We start from the raw sequence: 18,266 nt of genomic DNA, 5'->3' as shown, positions 1-18,266 counted from the left end.
CAAAATGTTGAGCAAACAGCTATTCAGCTTGTGGCCACAACATTATACCAGCAACCGATTTTTATTCCAAATAACTCATTATTTCTTTGGTTGTTTAAGACTTAATACACGGCTAAAGGATATGCATTAATCTCCGCATTCTATTGGGTCGACGTGGACCACGTGACCAAGGAACACGAGCATCTGACAACATTATTTCGATATAAACGTTGAAAAACAACACAGTTGACATTTGTTTCATAATTGTTGTTTGGGGTGTCCATATGTGACTCATCTGTGATGATCATGTCGATATGTGCCACCATAACTTTGGCTTGTAGGCTGGAGAATGAGATCGTCTTTTCTGGCGTTATGTTGGCATCGCTTCTCGGCCTTTTAGCTAAGCTCAAGTGTTGTATCTGTTCTTATCAGTTTAATATTTGATACATCCCCTATCCGGGGACCATATATAAAATAGATTTTTGGAGCTGGGAGATGGAATAGGGGCTTGCTCTGTCCACTCCTTGCATTGACCTGGTATTGCAGTATCTCCACAACTTGGTTCAAATAAATATCAATTGTACCATCAATCCAATGACTTGAACTATATTTAATGCAGTGAACAGAAGGTACACAACTGACTTTCAACTCTGGGGTCTGTCTGTTATTCTGACCTTCAGTATTGCAGTATGATGTAATTTCTTGCATACATGGGTTTGCTCTGAGTAGTAGAACCAGTTAGTAATGACGAGATGAAACTTCATAACATCGTAACGCTTCGGTCATTGGTTTCGAGTCATGGTCCATGTCTTGATGCTTCATGTGCACACGAAACCACCTGCTGGCCATGTGTATAATCACAGGCAACTGTATCTTCGGCCACGTATTGTGTGATGCATTGCAATATGGCGTTTGTTGTGGCTCTTGGAAATGACTTATGAATGACAAAAAATATGTTTGATCAAATATTGTGTCGACATGAAATAATAAAATATTGTTTCAACGTACTCTGTGTGTGTAACTGGTAATGGTAGTAATCATGTACAGGTAAATCTAAAAAACAAAAAATGGAAAACTCAATTGATTTCAGTACTCATACATAGAGATTCTTGAAACACTTGTTTGATAGTAGTTTGTTACATTATATTCTAGATTAACCCTAACCCTAAACTCCTTCTGACTGGGGACTCTGCCAGACATTACCAGCACACCCTCAAAATACGTAATTCTCTTTCATGTCGAACTGACATCTGCCCCCAACATCGAAGCAAACACACCACCCAGTGGGAATCAGATTGCAGCTCCGCCCCTCTTTTGACCCCAGTGTCCAAGAAATGCGGCAGCATGTCCGATGACACGACCACAAAGTCGATCATCGAACTGCGTCCTTTGGTTGTCCTGGTGTCAAGTGCTCATCTGGAAACCCTTATGTGTGAATATGGTGTTCATTATTGACAGTCTGTGACGAGCACATTATTCCTATAAGTAAGCACGACTCGCGCTTGGATCGGGGAGGGGTGAGGAGGCTTTCGCCTTTATCACGTCCTTCCGAGTCACATTGTCACTCGACATGTGAGCACTGAATTCCCCCTCAGCAGAGGCGCACTCACAAAAAGGAAATCAACGACAGAATGGACACATTGTCTTTATACACTAGACTCTGTCAGGAGTGGGTTTTGAACCCACGCCTCCATAGAGAATGCAACCTGAATGCAGCACCTTGGACCGCTCGGCGATCCTGACAGTAGTGTGTTGCGTTGTTTAAAAGGAACAAAGGGTCCGGGTCTTTATTCACCCAAGTCGGTCTGCTCATCCGGTGGGCGACCCGTTCGACAGCATTGGAATGTAGTCAAAGTGCAAAAATCCACCACACCAAGCATTGGTGGTTCAGTGGTAGAATTCTCGCCTGCCACGCGGGAGGCCTGGGTCCGATTCCCGGCCAATGCAGCTTGACCAGTTTGTGTATATTAAGCTCTATTTGAGGTAAATGAGTACAAACTCCTTCTTGCAAAACACACATTTTCCCCGACCGGGACTGGACAATCGAGGACAGGAACCAAGTGTTTGTTGGTCACATCTTGTCAGAAGTGGGTCATATGCGTAGACTTTGCGAACGTAGTTCACCAACTTGGCGCGCTGGGCCATCACAAATATTCCTTGTGTTGTTTCGTGGCAGTGTAGGGCAGAAACAATGATAACACCCTAGTTGTACCAATTTTTGTTGGACTGGAAAGCCAAGGAGAGGAAACAGACAGTTTTTGTCAGTCAAATCACACAAGAAGCAGAATGTCAACCCGCATACCCGTAGATATTGCAACCTGAATGGAGTTGCTTGGACGGCTCAGCCACTCCGACAGACTTCGATTGTGTTGTTTTTCATTGCATCATAGTTTTCTGATGTTTATATGCATGCCAGTGCCTCTGACTTACTGACTCAATACTCATCTGAAATGTAGGAATCCAAGTCAAGAGTAGGAGAATGAAGATAAAGTCTGTAGACTGAACATGGGCCACTCGTACTTAATGTCCCCTGCTTCCCCCGGGACATGGACAAAGTTTTGCCGGAGGTGGGAGTTGAAGCTCCTTCTGACTGGGGACTCTGCCAGACATTACCAGCACACCCTCAAAATACGTAATTCTCTTTCATGTCGAACTGACATCTGCCCCCAACATCGAAGCAAACACACCACCCAGTGGGAATCAGATTGCAGCTCCGCCCCTCTTTTGACCCCAGTGTCCAAGAAATGCGGCAGCATGTCCGATGACACGACCACAAAGTCGATAATCGAACTGCGTCCTTTGGTTGTCCTGGTGTCAAGTGCTCATCTGGAAACCCTTATGTGTGAAGATGGTGTTCATAATTGACAGTCTGTGATGAGCACATTATTCCTCTAAGTAAGCACGACTCGCGCTTGGATCGGGGAGGGGTGAGGAGGCTTTCGCCTTTATCACGCCCTTCCGAGTCACATTGTCACTCGCCATGTGAGCACTGAATTCCCCCTCAGCAGAGGCGCACTCACAAAAAGGAAATGAACAACAGAATGGACACATTGTCTTTATACACTAGACACTGTCAGGAGTGGGATTTGAACCGACGCCTCCATAGAGACTGCAACCTGAATGCAGCGCCTTGGACCGCTCGGCCATCCTGACAGTAGTGCCTTGCGTTGTTTAGAAGGAACAAAGGGTAGGGTCTTTATTCACCCCAGGCGATTTGCTCATCCGGTGGGCGACCCGTTCGAGAGCATTGGAATGTAGTCAAAGTGCAAGAACCCCCATACCAAGCATTGGTGGTTCAGTGGTTGTTAAATATAATTTAGAAGTTATCATTTATTTGCTTAGCTTGCATTAGTATTATGGACGATTTTAGATGTCTCGCCTTCAAAAAGATGACTCAGCATCATCGGATGGAAGGGCGCCTGGATCAAGGACGTGATCGGATGTGGTCGGGGACGTGACAGGTGTTGGTCCAATGTTTTGTGTTGTGTCTTATTGTTTAGAACATTATGTCTGGGAAAAACCCTCCTATTTTCAAATAAATGCAGGAGCGACGGGAGAGATTGGTTAGAGCGTGTTGAGAGACTGTGATCTGAACAATCTCCCATACACCCTCCTCATGAGAAAAAGAAACCAGTGTCTTCATTCCTTTTGTGTCTATTTTTTATAATGTTGGGTAAGCATTAAATTGGTCCTTCGAGCCGGATGTCAACACACTCGAGGATTCCAGTTGTGGAGCCGATTTCCAGTTAAGAGACCGTGGCCACGGCAAGTAAGACCCTTTACGGGACTGCTCTTCGTTCTCCTCAACTGGGATCTGAAGGTTGACGGCAATACACAGGATTGAAGACGACTTGTGAGTTAAATTAAAAAACAATTTTTTGGAAAAAGGACGGCGGAGTCCGACAAATTCCGCGAGGACGGCGTAGTCCTGTACGTACTTAAATTCCATGTTTAATAAACCCCGTGAATACTAGTTAATGGCGGGTAAAATAAAGAAACTAGGAAAGTGTTGGATTTATCTTACCCAACATTATAAAAAATAGACACAAAAGGAATGAAGACACTGGTTTCTTTTTCTCATGAGGAGGGCGTATGGGAGATTGTTCAGATCACAGCCTCTCAACACGCTCTAAACAATCTCTCCCATCGCTCCTGCATTTATTTGAAAATAGGAGGGATTTACAAATCATAATGTTCTAAGCAATAAGACACAACACAAAATATTTGATAATAAGAGGGTTTTTCCCAGACATAGTATTCTAAGCAATAAGACACAACACAAAATATTGGACCAACACTTGTCCCGACCCGACCACATCCGATCACGTCCTTGGTCCAGGCGCCCTTCCATCGGATGATGCTGAGTCATCTTTTCGAAGGCGAGACATCTAAAATCGTCCATAATACTAATGCAAGTTCTGTAAATTGACTGTCTGTTGTACTAGAGCGGCTCCAACTACCGGAGACAAATTCCTTGTGTGTTTTGGACATACTTGACAAAAAAGAGATTTATCCTGGCAGAGGCAAAATTATCCAACATAAAACATACATCGACGGCATAGGTGTTCCTCGTGGGGTTCCTAATCAATACAAATTAGCTGACCAAGTTGCAGGAGGATTTGAATACTTCATATGCTGTTGGTGTACGATTAATAAAAATGTTGATGGGATAAACTATATCCACTTCAATTTACAGAGATTAGGAAATTGCACTCAGAGTGGGTTGGAAGCTGTGCACGAGCAGCTCAAGGACGTTCCAAGGCCGCATAGCTGTCGACATGCTCCTCGCAAGAGAGGGAGGTGTTTGCGGTATGTTTGGAGAACAAACAATACTGCTTCAGATGGCAGCTTGACCAGAGCCATCGATGGTCTACGGACCCTCAATCAACACTCCTTGTGGGACAGATAGATGGACGTTTTTGGTAAATACAAAACCCTAATTTCACCAATATTGATATCAATTGCTGTTTTTGCAGCCATTCTGACATTGTGTGGATGTTGTTGTATCCCATGCATTCGGGCATTAATCAGTAAATTAATCACCACAGCCATAACCCACATGGAACCGTATGGAGCAGATTTATCCTTTATTGGAGGATGATAATGATGATTATGATGATAATGATGATTTTGCTTTAACTAATTTGTTTCCTGATACAGATGATTACGATGTTTAAACTACAACATTCATATATGACAAGTTTACTCTGAGTGTAAATGTATTTGTTTCATAAAAATGATTCTACAGTTAAAAATCGAAATGAAGTGACTGTAAGATGATATGAGAATTTGTGCAAATACATGATAAACAGGAGGGAAATGTTAAATATATTATAGAAGTTATCATTTATTTGCTTAGCTTGCATTAGTATTATGGACGATTTTAGATGTCTCGCCTTCAAAAAGATGACTCAGCATCATCCGATGGAAGGGCGCCTGGACCAAGGACGTGATCGGATGTGGTCGGGGACGTGACAGGTGTTGGTCCAATGTTTTGTGTTGTGTCTTATTGCTTAGAACATTATGTCTGGGAAAAACCCTCTTATTATCAAATATTTTGTGTTGTGTCTTATTGCTTAGAACATGATTTGTAAATCCCTCCTATTTCAAATAACTGCAGGAGCGACGGGGGAGGATTGTTTAGAGCGTGTTGAGAGGCTGTGATCTGAACAATCTCCCATACGCCCTCCTCATGAGAAAAAGAAACCAGCGTCTTCATTCCTTTTGTGTCTATTTTTTATAATGTTGGGTAAGATAAATCCAACAATAACCCTGCCTAATAATAGCAGCATAACCCTGCCTAATAATAGCAGCAGTTTGAATGACTAATATCGCAATAGTCCGGTGCAAAGATCATTGTGCAAAGGGCGCTGAGACTTCAAGGAGTGTATGCGGTTTAAAGTGACGAGTAGTGCGATAATCTGGGACAATGGTTGTGCAAATGTTGCAGATGCTCCTCAATCAGTGTGCAAATGGAATAATACAATCTTGTGATAATTATGCCGGAACTATGCGCAACAAAGGCCTGGGACCCATGCAAACAACACAATCTTTTCTCGCTACATTTGCTGCTTGTTCCATCAATAGTAACCAATTGTTATTTTGTCCTGAAACTCCTGTGACAACAAGGAACCAATCATCAGTAGTTATGTTGTTAACCATTAAAATTTGTCCAACTTTCTTTGAAGTTTTCAATGGCATTTTTGGTTTAACACGGTTCCTATAACACAATACTACTTGGAAGTGGGGATCTTTTCCACCAGAATAGGCCCACAAGCTCACTATCAAACACATTGGGTGACTTGATTTGTATTTCAATATTAAACTATGGGCCGTTTTGCTTAGGTTAAACTTCTTTCTATGTTCTTTTGCTATTTTTTTTTGACCAACTGGACCAATCATAACCTGTTTCACCAATAAGGTGTTCCCATTCAAAACCTATAGTTGCATACCAGTCATATCTAAATCCCCAATTCTGTCCATTCTCTTGAGCATCATTGGTGAGAGCCGCATATGGAATTATGATTAAAGCAGCTTGATTTTGGGGGGCACAAAATATTAAACCGTTTTGCTGCGTTTGGAGGCCATGCCCACAGTTCTGATCATCAACTGTACTCCTTTTGACACGAGTTAATGATTCAAAATTATTTATTATTGGGTTTGTCATATTGGTCCAGTTGGTAGGTGATTTTCTATCAAAAAAATGGGTTTTATCATTGAGGGTGGGACGTCCCATGTACCACAAAAACAAAACCAACATCATAGTAGCCAAAGTTGCTACGTAACAATTTATCGAATCTCATAACCAACGTGGGTGTGCTTTTCTGCTGAATTCTCACTAAAAGGGTTGGTGTCTTTTTTCTTCACTGACCAGCAAGCGTTTTCAGAATCTAAACATCTGCTCCCGCTCCGTTATCAGACTTTTGCTCACCTTCCCTATTTGAGTACTCAGCTGAAATGACTCTTTTACAGTGTGTTAAATGAACCCACGTGTTTCTTTCTGCTATTTCTTAGGGCTGTAAAGTGTCAATCTATCTGTGCCACCATCCCTCCGGTTGAGACATGTGACACAGCATGGCTCAATATAGCAGCCCATTTGAATAGGTTTTTTTGTTTGTTTGTTTTTTCCTGTGCTAATATAATTTTCATTTTGTAGTTTTGCACTTTGTTTTTCACAATAATTACGGTCTTGTTGTGGAATACTCATATTGGCTATCAGTATAGATTGTACCATCTTTATTTATCATTAGTTTGCATGCCTCGGTTACTGCTACTAATTCAGCAGCTTGTTCAGCCAATTCCTGTCAATCATGCTGCGTGCCTTTATCAAGTAAGGGTATTAGTGTGGCTGGATTTAAGGTTGTGCATCGCTCAACAGTCAAATGTGGTTGTGACAGCAAGATGGCAATGCAAGATAAATGTCTTGCAGGTGATAAAAACGCCATATTGGTTTGCAATAGGAGAGCAGACACTGTATGTGAACTGCTCTCTACTGCCGTCCAGGCTGCCACAACTGCTCTGACATAATGTGGTAATGCACACGTTACGTTGTCCAATTTAGTTGAAAAATAAGCTATTGGTCTTAGCTTATCACCGTATTGTTGTGTAGGTACGGAGGTCATGCAATAGCTTTTACAATCTACCATTTGAATGAATGTTTTATCATTAATTTTGGAAGGCCTAGCGCAGCACTGGACACTAAATGTTGTTTAATGTCACAGAAGGCCTTTTCTGCCTCTGTACTCGATTAAACAGATGATGTCATTTTAAGGTTGTCTTCATACATTAATTTTGACAATGGTGCAACAATTTCTGCATAGTTTGGAATCCATGCTCTACAATAATTTGTCAGACCTAAAAATGATTATTATATGTTTCTTCGTCTGTGGTTTAGGATTTTTTAAGACTATAGCTCTCCTGTCTTCTAATATAGTCTTTCCTCCTATACTTAAATTATGGCCTAGATATTTAACTTGTCTTTTACATCATTGCAATTTATTTTTGTTAACTTTATGTCCCTCTTCTGTTAGATGATGCAGTAAGGTCAATGAATCTTTGCATGTCTCTCCATCTGTAGATGCCAGAAGACATGCGTGTTGTCATAACTTGTGAATAAATAGTTGGACTTTCACAGTAACCTTGCGGTAATCTAGTAAATGTATATATATTTATTTTTTTCTCAAATGTGAATGCTGCTCTCTGTATTACTGCAGCTCATCACATTCTTTTTTATCTTCTATTTTTGTGATAAGCTGCAAGGCTGCAGACAACCGGTGTTTAACGGTGGTTTGTCTTTTATTTTTTATATAATTTGATTCCTGCAACGCGGCTATTTTTTTGTGTATTTAACCAACCTGTAAAGCCGTGTTCGGTTATCCCTGTCTCTAAATATTAAATATTATCAGGATCCTGTTTTTTTTTTCTTTTAAATTTTATTTAATTAACCTCCAACCTTTACACTGCAGTGTATTCCTGTTTTTTATTTTACTACTTCCCTTCCCCATTTGAAAGAATTTGGTTCAGTGTAATACTACCTAGGGTAGTCTAGAACACTGTTTCTTTTCAGTAGGACGGTGATTCAAATTTACTTTCTGTGGTAATTCTCACTTCAACTCTTTCGAGTGGAGAATTCTTGCCTTTGCATCCACAAAAGTCCACCGTTTACTTTCCCACTGTTTTGGTATGGAATGAAAAACCTATTGGTTTCCCATTTCCCATTTACACTCTCATTCAAACAGTTTTCATTCACACTGGCTCGTCAGAGGACTCCGCCGTCCCATACGGAATTTAACTACGTCTGTCAACAGCTCATTAGAGGACTCCGCCGTCCTATACGGAATTTAACTACGACGCCACGAAACTTTCCTAGTTTCTTTATTCATTAAACACGGAATTTAAGTACGTACAGGACTCCGGCGTCCTCGCGGAATTTGTGGACTCCGCCGTCCCTCATTACTTGCCAGTGACTAGTATTACACAAGGTTTATTAAACACGGAATTTAAGTACGTACAGGACTCCGCCGTCCTCGCGGAATTTGTGGACTCCGGCATCCTTTTTCCTAAAAAAAATTTTTAAAATTTAACTCACCAGTCGTCTTCAATCCTGTGGATTGTCGTCAACCTTCAGATCCCAGTTGAGGAGAACGAAGACCAGTCCCGTAAAGGGTCTTACTTGCCGTGGCCACGGTCTCTTAACTGGAAGTCGGCTCCACAACTGGAATCCTCGGGTGTGTTGACATCCGGCTCGAAGGACCAATTTAATGTTGGATTTATCTTACCCAACATTATAAAAAATAGACACAAAAGGAATGAAGACACTGGTTTCTTTTTCTCATGAGGAGGGCGTATGGGAGATTGTTCAGATCACAGCCTCTCAACACGCTCTAAACAATCTCTCCCGTCGCTCCTGCATTTATTTGAAAATAGGAGGGTTTTTCCCAGACATAATGTTCTAAACAATAAGACACAACACAAAGCATTGGACCAACACCTGTCACGTCCCCGACCACATCCGATCACGTCCTTGGTCCAGGCGCCCTTCCATCAGATGATGCTGAGTCATCTTTTTGAAGGCGAGGCATCTAGAATCGTCCATAATACTAATGCAAGCTAAGCAAATAAATGATAACTTCTAGAATATATTTAACAGAACCTGTTGGATTGTTCTATGTTGTACTCATGAAGCTATGTTCCATTATCTCACAATTAAGTTCCGTTTCCAAAACACTAGGGTAATACATGTTTAGGTTTTGTTTTCCATGAGAATATGTAGTAGGTAGATTACTGAAGAATGATGGTTTTAGGGTGACTCCCCCTTTTCTGATAACACCTAAGGCCAGAGGTAGCTTCTGCGAAACATATATCAAAACCTTCTGCTGAACAGTCATAACGAAACCTTCTGATGTGTATAAAAGGAGTTAGCGCAAATAAACAAGGTGTGTCATTCAGTGAAGCTGCACTCTGGTGAACAGTTGACTGAATGCACCCTGAGACTCAGCACTCTGGTGTCTTATTTTTTCCTCTCTTTTTGGACAAAAAAATGAACATGAAGGTTCCATGATCTATTGAACATTGACATTATATTACGTCCTTAACAGATGGTGACCCTTCGTCGTGATTTGTCCGACAGGAGAGGTTAATTTTGGTCATCAACTACTTGGCCTGGACTCACAAACAGATCGCTCACAAACTAAGGTAAGCAGAGACCTTTTTAACAAAATTCTGCACATTGACAGTTACCAAATTATTTGTGAGTCCGAGACAAGTAATTTTTTCTAATCATAGGTTTTGTGTGACTCGCAAGATAGAGAAATCCTACAACAAAGGTTGTGGAAGGATAGCCTCCAATCACGACAGATTGGAGAAGGTTATCCCCCAGTGACGACTGGGGAAGGTTAAACTCTGACGACGGTCAGGGAAGATTTACCACTATTAAAAGGTAAATATTAGAAGTGAAGGATCCCTCTGGTTAGAGACCAGGGAAGGTCTTGGTGGACCAGAATAATACAGTGTTATTTATGTGTAGAAAATTCTTTCAGGCATTTTTAGTACACGTCGAAAGAACTTTTAGGAGAATTCCGAAGTGAATTAAAAAGATGTATTAAGTGTGGGGAAACCCCAAGGAGAAAGGCGCCACTTGTGGTAGAAACTTCCTTTCTCACACTTGAAATCTGTCATTCACTTTTTTTACAAATTCTCCCCATAATTATATGATGGAAGGAAATTTTGTGGCACGGTGGAGACTGGTTGGAGCGTCTGCCTCACAGTTCTGAGGACCAGGGTTCAATCCCCGGCCCCGCCTGTGTGAAGTTTGCATGTTCTCCCCGTGCCTGCGTGGGTTTTCTCCGGGCACTCCGGTTTCCTCCCACATCCCAAAAATATGCTTGGTAGGTTAATTGACAACTCTAAATTGCCCCTAGTTGTGAATGTGAGTGCGAATGGTTGTTTGTTTGTATGTGCCCTGCGATTGGCTGGCAACCAGTTTTGGGTGTACCCCGCCTCCTCCCCGATGATAGCTGAGATAGGCTCCAGCACGCCCGCGACCCTTGTGAGGAAAAGCGGCTCAGAAAATGGATGGATGGATGCAAGCACATTTTGACAAACATTGTCAATTGGTAGAAAAACCTGAATTGGTATTGGGAGATTCAGGTCACGAAGGGGGAAAAGGTGTCAATTCACAAAGTTAATGTTACACTATACGGGACTAAGGTATGTAGTGGAGAAGACACAGAAAAAGGAAAGAGAGAAAATAAGTAAATTATTAGATAAAAAATAGGAAGAAGGACAAATCAGAAAGACTGAGCATTTGCTTCCTGAGTTACACCGTCTAAAAGACAGACTCGTTGTAGAAATAAAACTTCTAAAAAACAAAAAAACTTCCGTCTTCCGCAATGAACTCTAAAATCGCTGAAAAAGAACAAACTCTGTGTACAGTGATGAATGTACTTGCATTGGTGGGGATATTTGAACCAAAAGATGATGCCATGATTATGGCATGACAAAAGGAAAAAAGAGAAAGAAAGGAAGATGAAATTGAAAAAATAAAAAATTAAAAATAAATAATAAAATAAATTTAAAAAACACCATATGCGCAGGCACCACAAACTTCCTTCCTTGGTTTATGGATTCTTTCAGTTACACCGTCGGCCATGTTCGTATTGACAGGTGTAAACTGAATATGCGGTTGTTGTAACAATGATAATATTTTCATTTTTCACTTGTTTGAAAAGGTAAATATGCGTGAGTTGATGAAAGCGGTTGTGGAGTGTGTGGTGTGTACGCAGAGCGGTTGCATAAGCACCACGTGCGCATTTTTCTGGAAGAGCCGCAGATGCTGCTGCATATCTCTCGCAGTCAGAAGCACGTGCTACTATTGGTTCTAACAAAACACTCGTGTGTAGTAGTACCATTCTTTCACCCCGTACTATTTGGTACAATACTGCAGCGGCAGTATGAGGTTTGTTAGAGATGTCCAAATGAAACGGTAGTTTATTGTTAGGAATTGCCAAAGCAATGGCTTGACTTAATTCTTGTTTAATTTGTATGAAGAGTTCTTTCTCATGATGTGTCCAATTGAGTTTAGCCGACAGATTTCTTAATCCTTCTTGTTTAAGTGCCAATGAAATGTGAGACGCAGAAAATGGCATTTTGAACCAAGGCAATAAATCCGATGTCAGGTCAACCACTGCCGCAACACCCTTTCGTACCACCACTATTCTATCACTTGGTAAAATACCATGAGTGTCTGATAGTTTTTCAAAAATTCTTGTTGATAAATCCAATCGTGTTTTCTATCATAGAACAATGTACAATGTGGAGGGTCAGGGGGTGGCAGGAATGGCCCCAAGGACACAACCCACGGCTTCCACTCCACAAATGTCTGTAGCACGCTGTTATTTATTTGACACTGGCTGGCTCTAGGGACGTGGAATGTCACCTCTCTGGCTGGGAAGGAGCCAGAGCTGGTGTGTGAGGTCGAGAAGTTCCGACAAGATATAGTCGGACTCGCCTCCATGCACAGCTTGGGCTCTGGATACCAAAATGGCGCCTACCAGTGTGGTCGCCTCGGTAGCGCGCTCTCTAGTATTGTTTTTGTCTTTGTGTTTTTCGTCCGTCTTTGGAGACCTTACACGACTCACTTACACAAGGGGAGACCTGCTAACCATCAAGGAGGCTACTACGGACTTTCTGTCACCAACTTTCGGAAATCCTCTGTTTTTTCCCTGAGTTACTCACCGGAGCGGCGTCCGCGGTTTTCGACGCATGGAGACGGAAACGGCGCCACAGAGGGAAGCGTGGCGGCATTCAGGTGAAACTCTGCAAGAGAGGATACAGATTGGCGTTCCCGTCGATCCACCTCGCGAATGTACGCTACCTACCCACCAAAATGGACGAGCTTCATCTTCTGTTAAAGACCAGTAAAGACTTCGGAGGTTCCGTGGCCATGTGCTTCACGGAGACCTGGCTCTGCGACGCTGTACCTGATGGCGCCGTTATGCTTCCCTGTTTCCACATTCATCGAGCGGACCGCGACATGGAATCATCGGGGAAAACAAAGGGCGGCGGGATATGCCTCTATATCAACGAAAAATGGTGTACGGACGTCACGGTGCTCAGCACACACTGCAGCCCGCATTTGGAGTCGCTATTCTTAAACTGTAAACCATTCTACTCGCCACGTGAGTTCGCATCATTCATACTGGCTGGAGTCTATATTCCGCCTCAAGCTAACACGAACGCCGCATTGCTAACGCTCGCCGATCAAGTCAACGAAATTGAAAAAAAACACCCCGACTCACCCCTCATTATTCTCGGGGACTTTAACAAAGCTAAACTCAACCACGAACTCCCTAAATACAAGCAGCACATCGACTGTCCTACCAGGGAAAATAATACTTTAGACCACTGCTACACTACGGTAAAAAACGCATACCGTGCTATACCTCGCGCAGCCTTGGGCTCGTCTGATCATTGCTTAATTCACTTAATACCGACGTACAGGCAAGAACTTAAATGTGCGAAGCCTACAGTGAAAACAGTCAAAAAGTGGACAAATGAAGCCAAGATGGAACTTCAAAGCTGTTTAGACTGCACAGACTGGAGTGTCTTTGAAAATTCAGCTGGCAGCCTGGATGAATATACGGACACTGTCACATCCTATATCAGTTTCTGTGAAGAGGTCTGTGTACCAACAAAATCATTTCGCACATTCAACAACAATAAGCCGTGGTTCACTGCTAAACTTAAGCAGCTTCGCCAAGCTAAGGAGGATGCATATCAGAGCGGGGACAGGGCCCTGTATAATCGAGCTAGAAACCAGCTGACCAAAGAAATTAACATTGCAAAGAGGATCTATACAGCAAAGTTGGAAAAACAGTTTAGCGCAAACGACTCTAAATCAGTCTGGCATGCATTCCAATCGCTGACTAATTACAAGCGACGATCCCCCCAAGCTGAGAACAATAGCACACTAGCCAACGACTTGAATACCTTCTACTGCAGATTTGAAAAGGACAGTTTCACACCACACACCAACCCGGCCGCACCCGCGACCACAATCACACCTCTGACCTCTGCGTTAACCATCCATGAACGGGATGTGAGACGCATCTTCAAACAACAAAAGATTAACAAAGCGGCAGGCCCGGACCACGTGTCCCCATCCTGCCTCAAAGTCTGCACGGACCAGCTCGCTCCAGTCTTCACTCAGATCTTCAACAGATCTCTGGAACTGTGCGAAGTTCCATCCTGTTTCAAACGCTCCACCATCATCCCAGTCCCCAAGAAACCTGCAATCTCGGGTCTGAATGACTACAGGCCTGTCGCTTTGACATCTCTGGTCATGAAGTCCTTTGAACGTCTTGTGCTGGACCACCTCAAGAGTGTCACAGGTCCCCTGCTGGACCCCCTGCAGTTTGCCTACCAAGCGAACAGATCTGCGGATGATGCAGTCAACATGGGACTGCACTTCATCCTAGAACACCTCGACAGTGCAGGGACCTACGCGAGGATCCTGGGCGCTTCAGCTGCCCCCTGCTCCAGTGTGTTCCACTAACATGTGTATGTGTTCACTGTGATGCAGAGAACAAATTTCGTGTGCATGCATGCATGTTCATGACAATAAAAGATGATTCTTCTTCTTCTTCTTCGTCGACTTCAGCTCAGCGTTCAACACCATCATCCCTGAACTCCTTTCATCCAAGCTTCTCCAGCTCAGCGTCTCACCTGCCATCTGCCAGTGGATTTACAGCTTTCTGACGGGCAGGACACAGCAGGTCAGGCTGGGGGAGGCCATCTCATCCACACGCAGCATCAGCACTGGGGCGCCCCAAGGTTGTGTCCTCTCTCCGCTGCTCTTCTCTCTCTACACGAACGACTGCACCTCAGCGAACCCGACTGTCAAACTCCTGAAGTTTGCAGATGACACCACTGTCATCGGCCTCATCAAGGACGGTGATGAGTCTGCATATCGACAGGAAGCGGAGCGGCTGGAGCTGTGGTGCGGCCGACACAACCTGGAGCTGAACACGCTTAAGACTGTAGAGATGATCGTGGACTTCAAGAGGCATCCTTCGCCACAGCTGCCCCTCACGTTGTGCAGCTGCCTTGTGTCAACCGTCGAGACCTTCAAGTTCCTGGGAATTACAATCTCCCAGGACCTGAAGTGGGCGACAAACATCAACTCCTCAAAAAGCCCCAGCAGAGGATGTACTTCCTGCGGCTTCTGAGAAAGCACGGCCTGCCACCGGAGCTGTTGTGGCAGTTCTACACAGCAGTCATTGAATCAGTACTGTGTTCTTCCATCACAGTCTGGTTTGGTGCTGCTACAAAAAAGGACAAACTCCGACTGCAACGGACAATCAAAACTGCTGAAAGGATTGTCGGTACCCCCCTACCCACCCTTGAGGACTTGCACGCTGCCAGAACTAAGACAAGGGCATGCAAAATCCTCTCGGACCCTCCCCACCCCGGTCACAAGCTCTTCCAGCTCCTTCCCTCAGGTAGGCGCTACCGATCAATGCAAACTAGAACTAGTAGACATTCCAACAGCTTCTTCCCTCTTGCAATCAACTTCTTAAACAGCTAACTTATAATTCCATTACAACAAGCTGGCAATTTTTTTGACTTGAGTTCGTTGTCACATTTCTGTGGGGCCAATTATGTATTACTCGTGCACTCACTGTAGTTGTCTCGCCGTGCTGCACTATTTGCATATACTGGCCACTCATGCCAGAGTAGCATCTGCACCATTTGCACACTGATTGAGGAGTATCTGTAACATTTGCACAACCATTGTCCCAGATTATCGCACTACTCGTCACTTTAAACCGCATACACTCCTTGAAGTCTCAGTGCCCTTTGCACAATGGTCATTGCACCGGACTATTGCGATATTAGCCATTCGAACTGCTCTAAGTGCTAGAGGACTCTGCATCTTTTTGCATAATTGTTTTTTGTCAATGTCTTTATGTCTCCAAAGTGTTCTGTAAATTGACTGTCTGTTGTACTAGAGCGGCTCCAACGACCGGAGACAAATTCCTTGTGTGTTTTGGACATACTTGGCAAATAAAGATGATTCTGATTCTGATTCTGATCATCCTCACATATCATGATAAAGGCCCCCACAACATAAACAAAATATTAGAAAAACGTGTAAATTGTAGATATATTTGTGGTTTTTGAAAAACCTGTGTAAATCATGAATTTATTTGTGGAAAGAATTTTGAGACAAATCTCTCCCCATAGTTAATCATGGCAGATGAAAAAATACAAAGTATTGTTTCCACCCAGTTTCAAACCAGGGACCTTTCACCTGTGAGGCAAACATGATAACCACAACACTATGGAAACTGCTGTGTCATGCTGTCCAGACCGGCCCAGCAGGGGAGCTGCCAGCCGGCAATATGTAACCCGAAAAAAACTGCATTTGACGTTTTGGACCGTAAACCATGGCGTAATCAATCACCTGAAAACCCTAAAACAAAAAACAGAGACAAGGACAAAAGGAACAAAGTATTGATTACCAGCTACCATCCTGCAGACTTCAACCTCCACCGTCAGGCCCGGAACGAAGGAGAATCATTTCAAAATAAAATTGCTTCCATTTCCAGTTTCAGTGTTATAGTCCTTAATGTACAGCACTGCATACTTCATTTATACACTTCTTTCATTCCTGGGTTAAGCATGTTATTCTTTTATGTATAATTCACTGAATACTTTATTTAAAAGTTGAAACCTGGTAGATGAACTCTTCAGGATGAAACACATTTCAAGAAAAGAAATTCTGATGTTGATATAAAAACGAATAACAGGCGCATCAAGATCAGAGTTCATCATCATCCCATATCGGTTAATTAGCAACAGAAAGCTCTGCGATTCCTCATTGATTTTAATATACTTTGATAATTGTCAGATTTACTTTTCGACTGTGCAGCATTCTTAGCAGAAATGTTTGTTTTGCATTTCAGCAATGAGACACACAAATAACATAATTTAATGAAAAGTACTCTCTTCTCTCTGGTGCATCATAGAACAGTATGCAAACTTACTTTCTTCTTGGTATTTACTTACCTTTTGAAACTTAAATTTAGAAGTGATGGGTTAAATTTTTCAATTTCCTCAGCAACTACTAAAGAATGTGTTGAACACAGGCATCTTTTGCCACTCAGTCCGAGTGGCACCTCAATGAGGTGGCGTTCCAGTGGGAATGTGACAAGGTGCGTGTTGGAGGACATTTAGGTGTGGAAGTATTGTAATACCAGCTTGAACAAACCAGTGTTTGGAAACTCAAGCGAGCTGTTTTTTGTTTTTTTTCCTGAAAAGTTGTCACTTTGAAGGTGAGGGGATCCATCTGACAGCTATGATATATAACATATGACTAAACATATGATATATAACATATGACTAATTACTTCCACTTCATAGTATAGTACATTCCTTTTCCCACACGGGATTTATCCCGTGAGCTGATTGGCTGCGCATCATTGCAGCCTCACCCAGCATCTTCCCTTGTTGTGTCTCGCCAGTCTCGTCCACGCTGTTGGTTCCCGGTGCGACATCCCGGAGTGGATGTATCCCATGAGCTGATTGCCTGCGCATCATCGCAGCCTCACCCAGAATCTTCCCTTGTTGTGTTTCGCCAGTCTCGTCCACGCTGTTGTGTTCGCAATAACTTTTTTTGTTGAAGCGCTAATTTTTTTGATTAATTAAGCAAGCCCTTACAATGCCGCCAAAGTGCTGTGCCGCTGCGAAAGCTTCCTCCGGGAGCCCAAGAGGAAGAAGATGATGACCATCAGCGAAAAAGTGAAACTTTTAGATTTGATCAAAGAGGGCAGATATTATGCATTTGTGGCACGCCATTACGACGTGAATGAATCTACAGTGCGGTACAGAACGAAAGAGGAAGCAAATATCCGCAAAACTGCTTCAATAAGGAAGCGAAACGTGTGGTAACTCCGCATAATAGGAGAATAGTGAAAATGGAAGCTGCATTGGCATTGTGGATTGCTGATTGCTGGGAAAAGACAGTGAGTTTTGGTGGATTGTTATATTTCATACTCATGAAGCTATGTTCCATTATCTGACAATTAAGTTTCGTTTCCAAAACACTAGGGTGATACATGATTCAGTTTTATTATCCTTGAAATTATGTAGGAGTTTAGATTACTGAGGAATGGTGGTTTTAATATGACTCCCCCATTTTGTGATAAAACCCAAGGCCAGAGATACCTTCTGCCAAACAGTCATAACGAAACCTTCTGATGTGTATAAGAGGAGTTAGCTGAGTA

General features: G+C 42.9%; 3 non-coding genes across 3 annotated transcripts; 2 read left to right on the top strand and 1 right to left on the bottom strand.

The window, feature by feature from the left end:
* The first annotated feature begins 359 nt into the window (after window positions 1-359).
* Window positions 360-551, top strand: LOC133473454 (U2 spliceosomal RNA). The gene has a single exon (XR_009787079.1). It is a non-coding gene; the product is annotated as a U2 spliceosomal RNA (small nuclear RNA).
* A 1,304-nt stretch (window positions 552-1,855) lies between these two features.
* On the top strand, window positions 1,856-1,926 carry trnag-gcc (transfer RNA glycine (anticodon GCC)). The gene has a single exon. It is a non-coding gene; the product is annotated as a tRNA-Gly (tRNA).
* Window positions 1,927-3,050: 1,124 nt separating this feature from the next.
* On the bottom strand, window positions 3,051-3,132 carry trnal-cag (transfer RNA leucine (anticodon CAG)). The gene has a single exon. It is a non-coding gene; the product is annotated as a tRNA-Leu (tRNA).
* Between the last annotated feature and the right edge of the window lie 15,134 nt (window positions 3,133-18,266).

Source organism: Phyllopteryx taeniolatus, unplaced genomic scaffold (genome assembly GCF_024500385.1).
Source record: "Phyllopteryx taeniolatus isolate TA_2022b unplaced genomic scaffold, UOR_Ptae_1.2 contig_25, whole genome shotgun sequence".
Taxonomy (NCBI): Eukaryota; Metazoa; Chordata; class Actinopteri; order Syngnathiformes; family Syngnathidae; genus Phyllopteryx; species Phyllopteryx taeniolatus.
The sequence above is the reverse complement of the archived record's forward strand: the minus strand, read 5'-3'. Positions and strand labels throughout refer to the sequence as shown.